This window comes from Camelus ferus, chromosome 23, assembly GCF_009834535.1.
Source record: "Camelus ferus isolate YT-003-E chromosome 23, BCGSAC_Cfer_1.0, whole genome shotgun sequence".
Classification (NCBI taxonomy): Eukaryota; Metazoa; Chordata; class Mammalia; order Artiodactyla; family Camelidae; genus Camelus; species Camelus ferus.
Window position 1 is genome coordinate 15,151,939 of NC_045718.1, and position 13,606 is coordinate 15,165,544.

At 50.8% G+C, this 13,606-nt stretch overlaps 1 protein-coding gene across 4 annotated transcripts in view; it reads right to left on the bottom strand.

Moving 5' to 3' along the window:
* Positions 1-13,606, bottom strand: part of LRRN2 (leucine rich repeat neuronal 2) — a 60,421-nt gene that overhangs the window by 22,257 nt on the left and 24,558 nt on the right. The window contains exons 2-3 of one of the 4 annotated variants that reach the window (XM_032466990.1): positions 4,950-5,030; positions 3,532-3,576 (exon numbers count right to left, since the gene is read on the bottom strand). The exons of 2 other annotated variants lie outside the window; for them this stretch is intronic. The gene's annotated coding sequence lies outside the window, so the exon portion shown is untranslated. The remainder of the gene's footprint in view (positions 1-3,531; positions 3,577-4,949; positions 5,031-13,606) is intronic. One more of the 4 variants, XM_032466991.1, reaches the window with a different exon arrangement.

Genomic DNA, 13,606 nt, shown 5'->3' on the forward strand with positions numbered 1-13,606 from the left:
TAAATAGACAGAAAAGCCCAAGCTCTTGTGTGGCCTCAACCTCCCCAAACACACTCTTGAAAAGCAATTACTGGATCCGAGTTACACTTCCTTTGCTTTCTCCAGGAGCTGCCAGACAAGGAAGGGGTCAGAAGGGTAAACACAGTCAGCGGCTGTGTTTATCATAAACATAGTCCCCCGGCATCTCCAGAGAGAAAGACTACAGGTGAACCGAAAGCCTGGAAAACCCCTGTAACTGTATGCCAGCGTGTTTGTGTGTGTGCATGCGCATGTGTGAGTGTGAGCATTTGTGTTTGGGGATGTGACTCTGGAGAGACCGTCGTAGCTTGCATCACAGCAGGGTCTCTGGCCCCCAGATAACAAGGAGACCTGCTCTATTCCTTGGTCATTTGAAGATGGAGGGTTGGTCCCTTTCCATAAGGGTCTCTTCATCTTTCAGAAACCAGCAGTGGACTCTGAGGCCTGGATTCCACCTGCTTGAAGAAGGGGGGCTGGGGTGAGTCTGGGGACACAACTGAAGCAGAACCATGACAGAGAGCCTTTCGCCAGGCAGAGCTGTGGCCGCCATGAATCTAGAGGCGGTGATGAAGTGCCTTCCTCATCCCCTCATTTCTCCTATCCTGACAGCTCCCTATCTACTGTTCTCTGTCACCCCAGTGACAGCCTGCTAATGATGAGGGCAGCATCAATGTCATATAAATTCCTCCAGAACCTCAGGGGCTAGAAGGAAATCAGGTTCAGGAGGCTGGGAACCAAATGCTCTGCCCAGCAGAGTGCAGAGAACAAAGCTTTTAGAATATAAAAAACTTGAGTTCAAATCCTGCTTCTGCCTCTTACTAGCTGTGTGACCTTGAACAAATGACTTCACCTCTCTGAGTGTCAGTTCCTATATCTGTAAAATGGGAATAACACCTCACAGGGTTATCTTGAGGATTCAATGACGTAATACTGACAGAGAAGCTGGCATAGTGTTGGCATAGAGCAGGCGCGCAGTAAATGAGTTCTTTCCCAGCAGGCATAGGTAGGGACATGTACACTTACACCCATCTGCTGCACTACGGCAACATCAGAGAAAAGGGGCCCTGTGGGGAACGGCTGCTTGGTAATGCGTGAATGGCAGTCAGAAGCCACTTCCGCCTACACTGATCAGAATCTCCTAATCCTTCATGGCTCACCGAGGGGTGGGAGTGGGGGGGCTTCAGTGCTCTTTCCCGACATCCCATAATGCCATCTGGGCTTTCCATCTGGATCATTGCAGTCTCTCCACTCCATCTCTCTCACGGTGATGGGAGAGGCCACTGGCTCTCTTTGGTCAAAGGGCAGACCCGACCCCCCATCCCATTCCCGCCCACCTCTCCAGGCCCTCCCCTCCTCTGGGAACGGGCTGTTCTCTTTTGTGCCTGCAGGCCTTTGAACTTGCGCTGGAATGTCCTTCCATTCTCTGCCTGTGGAGCTCTTAATCGTCCTCCAGTGCCAGCTCAGTTGTCATCTCCTTAGTGACTCCTGTCCTCCCCTTTCTTGCTCCCATAGCACGGACTGGCTTGAGGGTCTCCAGAGCAGGGGCTGGCCTGCTCCGTCCCGGCTTCCCGCCACTGTGCATGGGGTCTGGCACGTGGTTGGTGCGCAATAAACATGGGTTGGGGTAAAAGAACAAGTGTGATTTTCCATGGCTGGCAGTGGGGTTCCCCTTAATAGGAGGCTTCCTGTAAAGGGGGCAGACCCCATCAAGGGGTATCTAGCTTGGGTCCTGCTGGAGTAGGCCTACCGCTGTGTCTAGACTGGATGAGTAGGCGGGTGACAATTAGGCTGGTGTGCTCATACCACTGGATTCTGCACTTGCCTACTCGAAGCCAGGGCCTTGTCCACCTTGTCCCTGCACCGGGAGAGGAGACTGATAGGAAGAGGGTATGGAAGGGAATCAACCGTCATGACCACTGGCAGCATTAGGGCAAGCTCTGTGAGGCTGGCGTCCTTAACTCATTTCACAGATCAGGACACTGAGGCTCAGTGGTGACTCACTTGCCCGGGTCCATGCAGGGAAGTTGCACAGAGCTGCAGCTGGAGCCAGGTCGGTCCACTCTAGAACAAGAGTTCTTCTCAAGATGCTGTCTTCTGCAGAAGTCATAACACAGCACCCAGAGGCAACAGGAATGGGGAAAGGCCCACGCTGAAAAACTGAGTGTATGCATGTGCGCGTGTGTGTGGTATTTCTCCTTCACCAATGACGGAGACAGAGAGAACGGATGGAGGATGCTTGTCAAAGGCGCTTTGGACAGCCTCTCCTCCCACATGGCTGGAGGCGGGTCTGAGGGGTTCACGCTGGGGCTTAGGTTCATAAGGCAAGCCTCTGAGCAGGCATCACCATCTCCGGGGACCGGTGAGGAAAGCCTCTTTCAGCACAGCAATTCCCAGCCCAGGGGCCTTCAGCCAGCCCACACGTCTATCCCACCATGTTTGGTTCCTTGCACTACTTGGTCAAAGCCTCAACCCCAAAAGGGTGAGGAGGAAGCGTGGGGAGCAGGGGAGGAAGCCCTCCACGGAGAGGACAGAGGGGGACTCCAGACACAGGGGTGAAATGAGGGGAAGGAGCTGGGAACCAGGCTGCTTGGACTGAACCAACCCATCTCAGGGATGTGAGAGCCTTTATTGTTGATCAGAAATAGGTGATCCAAAAAAATCTTGGGGCTTATTTCTATGCTTTTTGCATTCTGCTGTTGTAACTGTTTTTCTTAAATTTTTAGTGAAAGCTCCTTTTCAAAAATCTACTCTTGTTTCCATTGAAATTGAGAGAAAACAGGGATTGTAGGTACAGGGATTGAAGGTGCCTTCAGGAGCAGCACAGCCCGGAGGGGACTGGGGAACTGTGGGAGCTGGGGGAGGGCCAGAAGGAGAGAGGGGGAGAGAGGGGGGACCAGCAATCACACCAAGGAATAAACAATGGCTATGAAGAAGGCTGGCTTTCCTGGTGCAGGGAGCTGTTTCAGGCCCAGGTGAGGTTCACAGGCAACCTCAGCACCTGGATCCAAAGCCAGGGCCCTGCAGCAGCTGCCAGCAGCTTTTACAGCTCCTGTATGGGTGCCAGGTGGGCGGCTGGCTTGACTCTTGCTGGAGCGGGAGAGGACGGTGCCAGGGAGCCTGCAGTGACCAGAAGATTCTGACTCCAGGTAGAAATAGAGCAAGGAGGCAAAAAAAAAAAAAAAAAAAAAAAAAGAGGCTGGAAAATTAAAGAGAAAAGAAGGCCTCAAGGAGCCTGGTGTGGCAGGGTTAATAGTTTCTTTCCTTCAAGAGAGATTTCATGCCACGTTGAATAAATAAAATAGTACGCAATTGCAAAAGACCTGTTCCACAGTGTATTAGATACCAGCACACGGTTCCCCGCCTGTCAGCCGCCATCAGGGTGACTGATGACTTATCAAAAGCCACACTGACATTTCCAAATGAGATGTTTTGATAGAGGTGCCATTCAACAGAGCCAAAAAAGCCAGATAGAACCTGAATGTAAATGAGGCATATTTGTCACCTTTGTCTCACCTGTTTAAAGGTTTCTTGTCTGACAACGAGTCCTCCAGGAGAGAGCTAAGGAGAGAGGGGAGGGAGGAAGAGACAATCTTGAAAGAGCCTAAAGGAAGAGGAGGGTTGCAGCCTGAGAACAGGAGGAAGTCCGGGGCAGCAGAGGCCAGGGAGCTGGCTCTGATTTCCATGCTAAGTCACTCTGTGACTCAGCAGAAAGGAGCAGCGGTGAGCACAGAGGCCTGCACTGTCCAACATGGTAGCCCCGTAAGAGAGCACGGAGCATCTGAAATGTGGCCGGTCCAAACGGAGATGTGCTGTACACGCAAATGCACATCAGCTTGTGAAGGTTTAATGTGCAAAAAGAATGCAAAATATCTCATTAATAAATGTGTTATACTGATGACATTTTAAAATGATAATTTGGGTGATATATTATTGGGTTAAATAATATTATTAATTTCACCTCTTTCTTTTTACCTTTTTAATGGGGCTACCCGAATATTAAAACCACCCACGTGGTTTGCATTATACTTCTGTTGAACAGCATTAGCACAGACCGGATCAGAAAAATTCAAACCCCACCTCCACCACTTCCTCAAGGACTCTTGGTTGAGTCACTTAAGCTCTTCAAGTCTCAGTTTCCTCATCTTGTGAAATGTGACATTATGGGAGTGAGTTCTTGTGAGGTTGTTGTGAGGATTAAATAAAGTGATACGTGGAAGATGTGAGCCCCATTCCTAGGAGCCAGGACAGAAGGAGCTCCTGGCCTCATCACTAGGTAGCTGCACGCTGAGCTTTCCCGGCTGTCTGTGAGAATCCGGGAAACTGTTACCCATTTGTAGACCTTGGTTTTCTCAAGTGTAAAATGAAGGGATTCATTCAGATGACTTCTGAATCCTCCCCAAAGCTATATGACCCTTTGTCTGAATTACCTGACTTCTGTGTGCTCTGGTTTTCCCACCTGAATCTTTATGAGGGGCAAGCGGCAGTAGTGGCCTGAAGGGCAGAGGTGCAGTGCTGGTGCTTCTGACCTCCTAGGGTGACGCGATGCACCTGTGCCTAAGGCAGGCACCACTGCCCTCTGGGCTGGGATTTGGAACCACTGGGAGTGGTGCTGAAGCCCCCTCACCCTCAGTGTGTGAAGCCTGGGGCTATGGCCAGCTGAGGAACTCAAAGTGCTCTGATCGTAAAGTGTCTAGAGAATGTGGAGATGGCCTTAAAGCCTTTACCCAGGAGCATCACAGCATTGCCTAACCCCTGGGGAAATAAATACCCTTCTTACAGAGCTGTCTGGGCTCCCGCTGCTGCCAGCAACCAGCCCTTCTTCTCTCCCGAGTCTCCTAGTGCTACAGGCGAGTGCAGGGTAGGGATGAAGGTCGGGATGACCAGGGGGACCAAGGCAGGAAAATGGTGTTGACAGCAATCTGAAGACTTACAGTGTTAGCCAGTCCTCCAGGCCTCTGACCAAGTCTGGCTGGGGGTTGACGGTTTCTCTCTCTGACCCTGAACTCCAAGGCCTTAAAGACAGGGTGAGACAGGAGGGAAGCATTAAAAGGTACAACCATTACCTGCTCCTGGGCATATATCCAGAAGGAACCCTACTTCAAAAAGACACCTGCACCCCAATGTTCATAGCAGCACTATTTACAATAGCCAAGACATGGAAACAGCCTAAATGTCCATTGACAGATGACTGGATAAAGAAGATGTGGTATATTTATACAATGGAATACTATTCAGCCATAAAAATGACAACATAACACCACTTGCAGTAACATGGATGTTCCTGGAGAATGTCATTCTAAGTGAAGTAAGCCAGAAAGAGAAAGAAAAATACCATATGAGATCGCTCATATGTGGAATCTAAAAAAAAACAAAAACAAAAACATAAATACAAAACAGAAACAGACTCATAGACGTAGAATACAAACTTGTGGTTGCCAAGGGGGAGGGGAGGTGGGTAGGGACAGACTGGGAGTTCAAAATTTGTAGATACTGACAGGCATATGTAGAATAGAGAACAAGATTATACTGTATAGCACAGGGAAATATATACAAGATCTTGTGGTAGTTCACGGTGAAAAAGAATGTGACAATGAATATATGTATGTTTATGTATAACTGAAAAATTGTGAATAAATAAAAATTGTGTGTATAAATTCTACACTGGAAATTGACACATTGTAAAATGACTATAACTCAATAAAAAATGTTTTTAAAAAGGCACAATTATTAAAAGAAGGCCCTAGCTATTGAGGGTATGACAAAAACTGGTTAGGACTTACTAAGCCCAAGATGGCGGGAGACGGGTCACACTGCCGCAGCAGGGGCTGCGGGAAGGCTGTCCTGAGATGAGGAACCAGCCACACTGTTTTCTCTTCTTTAGTGAGGAGACATACAGTGATGAGCTCTAAGTGCCCTTGAAGGGCAAGGGGTACTGAGGCTGTGGACCCAACTTCCCCAAGCCCTTCCCTCAGGTCAGGCCGAGGAGGGAGATGTGGCAGGGTGTTGCGGGAGGGAGGGAAGGAACGCAGGCAGGTGTCCCAGCTAAAACCACCAAAGGCAAGAAGAACAGTGGGGAAACAGTACAGGGCTGGAGCTGGGTCCAGGTAGGGGGCAGACAACCGGGAAAATGCAGAGAACACTGGAAAGGAGCCACCACCTGTGCCTCCCTCAGGAGGCGGTGACAGAGGGGCCTGGGCGGGACCCGGGTGAAGCTGTGGCCTCTCCCCAGGATGCCCTCCCTGGGGGATAAAGCTTACCGGCCCAGCAGCCTGCCCGAATGGAAGCCTGGGAGAGGACTCAATCCAGTGGTCCAGGAAGCTGTGGATCAGCGAGGAAATCCCTTCTCAACTAGTTCCATGTGCTTTCCACATCCCCACGTGCCTCTGGGCAGTGGTCCCCCCAAACTGAAGGATTGCACCCAAGATGCAGTGGCGCCCACCAGGGTAAACCAACAATGCCTCTTGTGCGGCAAGGCGGGTTTTGTTCAAGGGGTCCCGTGGGGCGCTCCACGCCCGCCCGCTGCTGTGCAAACATGTCACCTGCCTGGCCTCCAAGCACGCCGTTGCTCACCACCAGCCCTGCTTTACCTACGAGGAATGGGAGGCTCCAGACTTCAGGTTACTCCGTGGTGGGGGCAGCCCGGACCCCGGCAGCTCCTGCCCAGACACGGCCTGCCACCAGCCACGGCGCTGCCACCAGCGTGCAGCGGGGTGAGCTTCTGCCGGAGTCATAAAAGGTAGCGAGGGAGGCACCGGAGCCCCAAGACCCTGGCTTCAGGAAGGAGGAAGGGATTCGTGAAGGACACCGAGAGAGCCAATGGCAAAGCTAGGGTAAGAACTCAGAATTCCTGCTTCCAAACAGAACTCCTCAAGCAGCAGCAACTTAACAACGTGGGGGAGCTCAGGGTCACACCACAGCGGGGGCAGGAGCCAGCGTCCATACCCTTACCTGCTGGATTAGGGTCAGTTCCCACTAAATAGTGACCTACTGGGGGTTGAGGACCCAGGTCTGAACAGCTCCACACATGAAAACCACGAGCTGTGAGGTCCTGAAGGGCAGGAATGGGTCTTATTTGTCTTTGTATCCCGGCACCTCACATGGTTCCCAGCACACAGCTGCAGTGATGAATGAATGAATGTAACATGTGAATGAATGAATCAAACCAGCCTAACCGGAAATGAGGCTAAGTGGGGGGAGGGGCGTGGCAGACTCCAGACTTTATCGGTGCCTCCTGTCCTGCATCCTTGAGGATGCCAGGCACTGTGCTGGGGGCGGAGCCATGAGCAAGAGCGCAAAGCAGCACCCAAGGAGAGGAGAGACAAGTAAGCCATAAGAAGCATGATGATGGGCGGTGTGTTCCTCCTCCTGAGGCCGGCCCCCTGTGTGACCTTGAGCAAGTCCCTGCTCCAGGCCTTGGTTTGTTTAGCAGAAGCGGGCTTAGGCTAAATGATGCAAAGTCACCCACAGCAGCCCCCATGAGCAGCAGATGGCGGGCACTGGATCCCTCTCCCAGCTGCACGGAATCGCAGCCTCACCACAGGAGAGCAGGCAGTGGGTGGGGAAGAGCAAGGCAGGGCAGAGGCGCCTGGACCAAGGGAGGTAGGCAGTTGCTCCTGGAAGCTGGGTCCCCAGGGACCGCGCCACCAGAGGTAACTGGCTGTGACAGAGGATGGAGCTGGTAGTCAATTCCGTTCAATAAAACTTTGATTGCCTAGGAGCCTTGTAAACAGGCAGCTCCCCTGTGGGCCCCAGGTGCTCTCTTCCTGCCTCCCTCCTGCCAGCCCCTGCTCAGCCCAACCCTGCCCCATGCCAGACCCCAGGCCTCCCTCAGCCTCTGGTGCAAAACGGGCAGCCCAGCGATAAATGCCCGCTGGCAGGTGAGGACCCAGGGCCATGGGGCAGTGGGAGGGGAGGGAGCCCGAATCACTTAGCCCTCATTAGTCCAAATTAAAATCAGGAGTGAGATGACAATTACAATTTGCAGCAGGCTAATTGTTTTCCCTCTGAAGCTGATCGTTTTGCAGATTGGGGAAATTAATTGTTTGAAGTCCCAGGTGAATTGGCTTTGAACCCAGCTGAGGCAAGGCAGTCCCTGCCTTCTGGACAGGTCCGCCATCTCTTCACCACCCCTCAGGGCAGCCACCTGGCCTCAGGCTTCTGCCCTTTGGGATCCTCAGGCAGGAAGAGACTGAGGGTCTGGGGGTTCTGGGTAGGAGGAGGGGGGAATGTTGGCAGAGAGGTGGGGCTGGGGAAACAGCTGGTCAGAAGGTGCAGATGGTCAGGAGCCAGCAGTGCCAGGGGCTTCCAGCCTAGCTGCCAGGAGGAGGCACTGCAGCTGCCTGACTTCCTGCCATCTGCCCAGCTGAGGGGTGGGTTCCGAGGTCCCTGCTCAGAGGTGGAGCATTGGGGAGAATTCTCAGGGCTCCTTCCAGAACCCTCTCCTCCTGGCTGCGGAGCTTAGTTACCTCTGCCTTTCCGGTCCGGTCCCTGGGCTACGTCCTCTCTGCCCCTCTCTGCCTCCTTCCCCAGCTGTCCCACGCCAGCGCCCAGGTGTCTCCTCGGCGCCCGGGTACCAGGCGCCCGCGGCTGCTGTCCCCAGCGGGATGCTGGCGCAGCGCCAGCGGCTCGCAGCAGGGGGAATTACTCAAGGCGCCTTTAATTAGTGAGACAATAGGAGGCTAGGAAGAAGGGAAGACAGAGGTCGGGCGGCTTCAAGCCTGTGAGCCTGAAGAAGCCTGAGAGGTAGAGGGAAAGGGAGAAGCAGAGACAAACTGTGGGGTCCTCACGCCCTTCCGCTCCGCCCCCACGGTAGCCCCGCCTTTACACGAACCCATCCCCCTCCCAGAGCAGCAGGTCACCTCCAAACACTGGAGGCACGCACGTAAACAGCAGCTGTTGGCCTAAGCAGGAAGCCAAAGTTGTGCAGTGGGCATGCAAAGACCCAGTTAAAATTCTGGCTCTTTATCTCGTTAGCTGCGTGATGTCTGGCAAGTTAATCGTGCTGGGTCTCAGTTTTCTCTTCTGTACAATCAGAATAATAATACCTACTTCGCAGGGTGGTTGTTGTAAAGATTAGAGATGTCAAACAGTGCTCCACGTGGAGTAGGTACTGCAGAAATGGTGGCTATTTCGATTGTGAGCACTGAACCTCCCATCCTGAATCGAATCCCAGCCCCCTGAATCCAACATTTCTCAAATCAGAGTGCGCCCAGGAATCACCTGCAGCGTTTGTTAACACACAAGTACCCTTCCCACTCCTCCAGTCCCTGATTCTGCAGGCGTGGGGGTGGAGCCCAGAAACCTGCAGATTGAATGTGCTTCCAGGCAGGTGATTCTGAAGTAGGCGGCTGGGTCCACACTTGCTGTCCCAGGCCAGTGTCTACCTCTTGGGGGAGAAAGAGCCGGCCCAAGGCTGTCCTGCACCTGCATCCATTTCAGAAGCTGCCTCCACAGATGGAGAGAGCTTGCTGGGAGGTGGAGCCTTCCCCTCACCCGGGAGCCTGCGCCTTCGGCAGCCTCCGCACTGTTGGTCCTCAGGCTCCTGGGATGTATGTTGTAAGAGCCTCAGGTGGTTAGAGCTGGGAGTCACCAGCCCAGCCACAGCGTTTTCCTTCCTCATTTTTCAGTGGAAGAAACTGAGGCCCAGAGCAGGAAGGGACTCACTGGAATTCCGAGCTTCTGAATCTGATCTGCAAGATGAAAGTCTGGCCACATGACTGCCGGTCTGTCTCAACTCTGAAGTTCTGTGTTTGAGGGATTGTTTACTCCAGGAGCTGGCTCCACTGGCCCCTAGTTAAGGAAGCCCAGGGCTGATTGCCTTCCTTGATCTTTCAAACTCTCTGATTTCCAGACCAGGAGGTCTGTGAAACTTTGACCGCATCCTTACTCCCAGGTCTCATTCACTTTATGATTTATGTTTGGTGGGAGTTTTCTGCTCTTTCCTATTTTTCTTTTTTCTCCTCCCTTTCTCTGTCTGTATGTTTATTCAAGCATTGGTTCTGTGCCTTTTCTCTGCCAGGGATATACAAGATAGCTAAGACCCAGCTCTGTCCTGGGGAAGCTCTTAGCCTAGCAGGGCAGACAGAAGGACACAGGTCCGATATGGCCCCAGGGGCTGTGAGATGTGGCCAACAGGGGTATCTGCAACGGCAGGTGATGGAGGTGAGAGCCACATCCTTCCTCTTTCTCCTCTGTACCTCTCTCCTGCCTCTGGCTCTCTGTAACTACTTAGGTACCATACAGCATTGTTATCAAAAAATGAGAAAAACATGGAGAAAATTTAAATGACCTCCCTTTCGACCTCCCAACTCTAACTGACCACTGTTAACATTTTGGTGTATGTCCTTTCAGGCTTTTTCCTGTGGTGGTAAATCTGTTTTTCCCTCTGCCTGGGTTTCATGTCCTCTTTCTTGTTTTGGTGGCACATATTCTCAAGTTACTTTTCAAAAAGAAGTAAATTTCTTAAAAATTTGCATGTTTGAAAACGTCTTCCTTTAATCTCCATAATGAATTGATAGACTGACTGAAAATATAATTTCAGATTGAAAAAATTTTCCCTCAAATGTTTGAAGGCATTTTTCCATTATCTACTTGCTTCCAGGGTTCTATTAAGAAGTCTGCTGTTATCCTAAAGCCTGTCTTTTCTTTGCAGAATCTTCACTTAATCCTTGACATTTTGAAATGTCAAAATGTGTCTTTGCAAGGGTCCTTTGTCATTAATCGTGCTGGGCACCTAATGGATCCTTGCAATCTGGGAAGTATGTAATCACTTTCATTCAAGGAAATGGAATATATTTTTAATTTCTACGAGTTCCATTCTCGTTCTCTGCATTTTCCTTAAAAAACAAAAATCACCCAAATGTCCATCAGCTGATAAGTGGGTAAATGAAATGTGAAATATCCACACATGCCATATCATCCATGCATGCAATATTGACGACACATGCAATGTTATCCAGCCATACAAGGAATGAAGTACTGATACATGCTCCGATGTGGATGAATCTTGAAAATATTATGCTAAGCAAAAGCAGCCAGACACAAAGGTCATATAATTGCCTGATTCCACTTATGAAATGCCCAGAATAGGGAGATGCAGAGAGACAGAAAGTAGATGTGTAGTTGCCAATGGGTGGGGAGAAAGGATGCAGAGTAACTGCTTATGGGTATGGGGTTTCTTTGGGGGATGATGAAAACATTCTAGAATCACTGGTGATGGCTGCACAACCTTGTGAATCTACTAAAAACCATTAAATTGTACATTTTTAATGGGAGAATTTTATGGTATATGAATTATACCTCAATTTTTTTTTAAAGGCTCCTTGTTCTTGTTCTGTAGGCATAAAATCCTCTCTCCTCTCTTTGAAGATATCAATCGTGGTGGTGGTGGTTTTTATGTTTTCCTTTGCTCCTTGCATAGTATTTACTGTCTTCAATCTGTTTGTTTTGGCTAATGCTTTTTTTTTTTTTTTTTTATTGGACGCTTTCCTTAAAAATCTAGTAGTGCCTGACCAATGGCTCTTTTTCATGGGTGAGGTATTTAGAAGCTGACTGGGAGCTCTGTGAGCAGGGGCGGAGCTTGGTACTGGGAGGTCTCGCCCTGGGAGGTTTCAGTGGAGTTCCCCAAATGTCACCATTTGCCCAGTTACCAGCATTCCTAGAGCCAACAGGAGGAAAAGGGCAAGGGGCTCCCCCATTTGGCTTGCAAACATTCGGCAAATCCCCATTTTTCAATACATTGTCTCATCTCCACTCACACTTGTACCCACATCCCCAAACCAGTGCATCTTAGTCTCCTGCATCTCCAGCGAAATTAAGTTCTCTCCAGGATGCTGTTAAAGTGGGGATAGCTCCGTGGTGAAACAGGGTGAAGAATCACTCTGTGGTTTCACTCTCCTGTTTTTGGCATCCTCCACATCCCATCTCTAGATGTCACTGATTTCTGAGGATTTCTGTGGTTCAATGGCAGGAATCTGTCCACTTCTCAATGTCCACTCCTTCTCCAGTGGGATCGCTAGGTTTTAGTTTCTCTAGCAAGCCAAGTCAGTTAGCTCCTCAACTTCCAAAGCTGCACGGACATCACGGGTCCACTGTGGTCCCCACTCCCTCACCCTTGTGGGCTCACCCCTCGTCTGCTCCTTTCCCCAGTGTCAGTGTGGCAGCAGAGAGAAACCTGGATGTGTTCAGTCCACCACGTTTATCGAAGCCCCTCTCTGCTATCTGTCATTTGAAAAGCAGCAGACATTTGGCATTCCAGGTTTATCATAAACTGGTTTCCACTGTAACAACCAACCCCAGTCTGGCATGAAATAGTGTACAGTGCTGACTTGCAGGAGCTGAGAGTGAGTCAGGGAAACCCCCAGGCAAGCTGAGCTGTAGGTGAATTTGCCCTCGATTGCCAGCCTCGTTACATTTCTCAGCTGTACTTCACTGCATTTTATGGGGGAAATTACAGGGTAGTCTGTAATCCATGGATTCATGAAGGGCTATGATGTCTCCCCTGAGAATGTCAAGGGTCTAGCGTACCATAGTGTCACCATGGAAACTAGTTGTCTGGTGACAGTTGGGCTTAGAGACATCCACAGTGGTGGAGTGCGCATGGATTCTGGCTCTGGTAATGGACAGGAAGCGGTCCCTGGAGAGATGGCCACACTCACCTTAATGACCAGCCATAGCCTTCAGGACGTCTCCTGGGCCTCCTCCCTCCCTGAGCACCTGGCATGGGGCCTGGCTTGAAGCACTTTGGCTCAGAGATGGAGGAGGGAGAGGGTGAGCCTGTCTGGAGCCCTAAGATCTGGAATCATTCAAGTACTCCTGCACTGCTTCCAGCCCTCAGGACTTCTGCTTCACACTCACCCAAGCGAGGGAGAGTTGGCTCAGAGCTCTTCCAGCGGCCGGCAGTTCATAATCAACTTTCAGAGTGCGGAGGGGAGAAGGAGACGTATTGTTCCAAAGTCACTTGTGTTTGGCTTTGAAATTCATTAGTTTCCCACCCACCCCTGCATATTTACTATGCAAAAGAATTAATACCTGTTAAGTGCTTAGAACAGTCTGACTTGAGGTAAGTGCTTTATAAGTGTTTGCTATTATTATTATTATTAATTATTATTATTATTATTATTATTAAAATTGTAGTTAGCTTGGGCCCATGTGAAAACAAATTTGCCCTGTCTCTCTGCAACTCCCTCAACTCAGAAAATGCAAAATGTGGAGACCCAGGGATTGAGAACTCCTGGGTCTCTGACTCTTGACACAACAGCAAATAAACCACCATCCAAATATCTTGCTTATTAGTTCTCCCCATTCCCTGGACTGGTGAACTCACTCCCTGTCCACCCTACCCCTTGACACTTTACCAGGAACCAGTTAGTTGATGTCTGTAACGCCATCTGTGACGCTCCCTCTCCAGGCTGTCCTGATGGCTGGCCCCTCCGGGTCCAGGGCTCACAGGCAGGCCCGGCTCCTTCCTCCGGCTTTGTCCCTGTGGTTCCAGGACATCCCTGGTCGGGAAATGGCCTTGGCTGGCCATAGGGTTCTCGCTCCTCCACTCCAGTGGTGGGAGCTGAACTCCAGCTCCCCTGTCCACCCC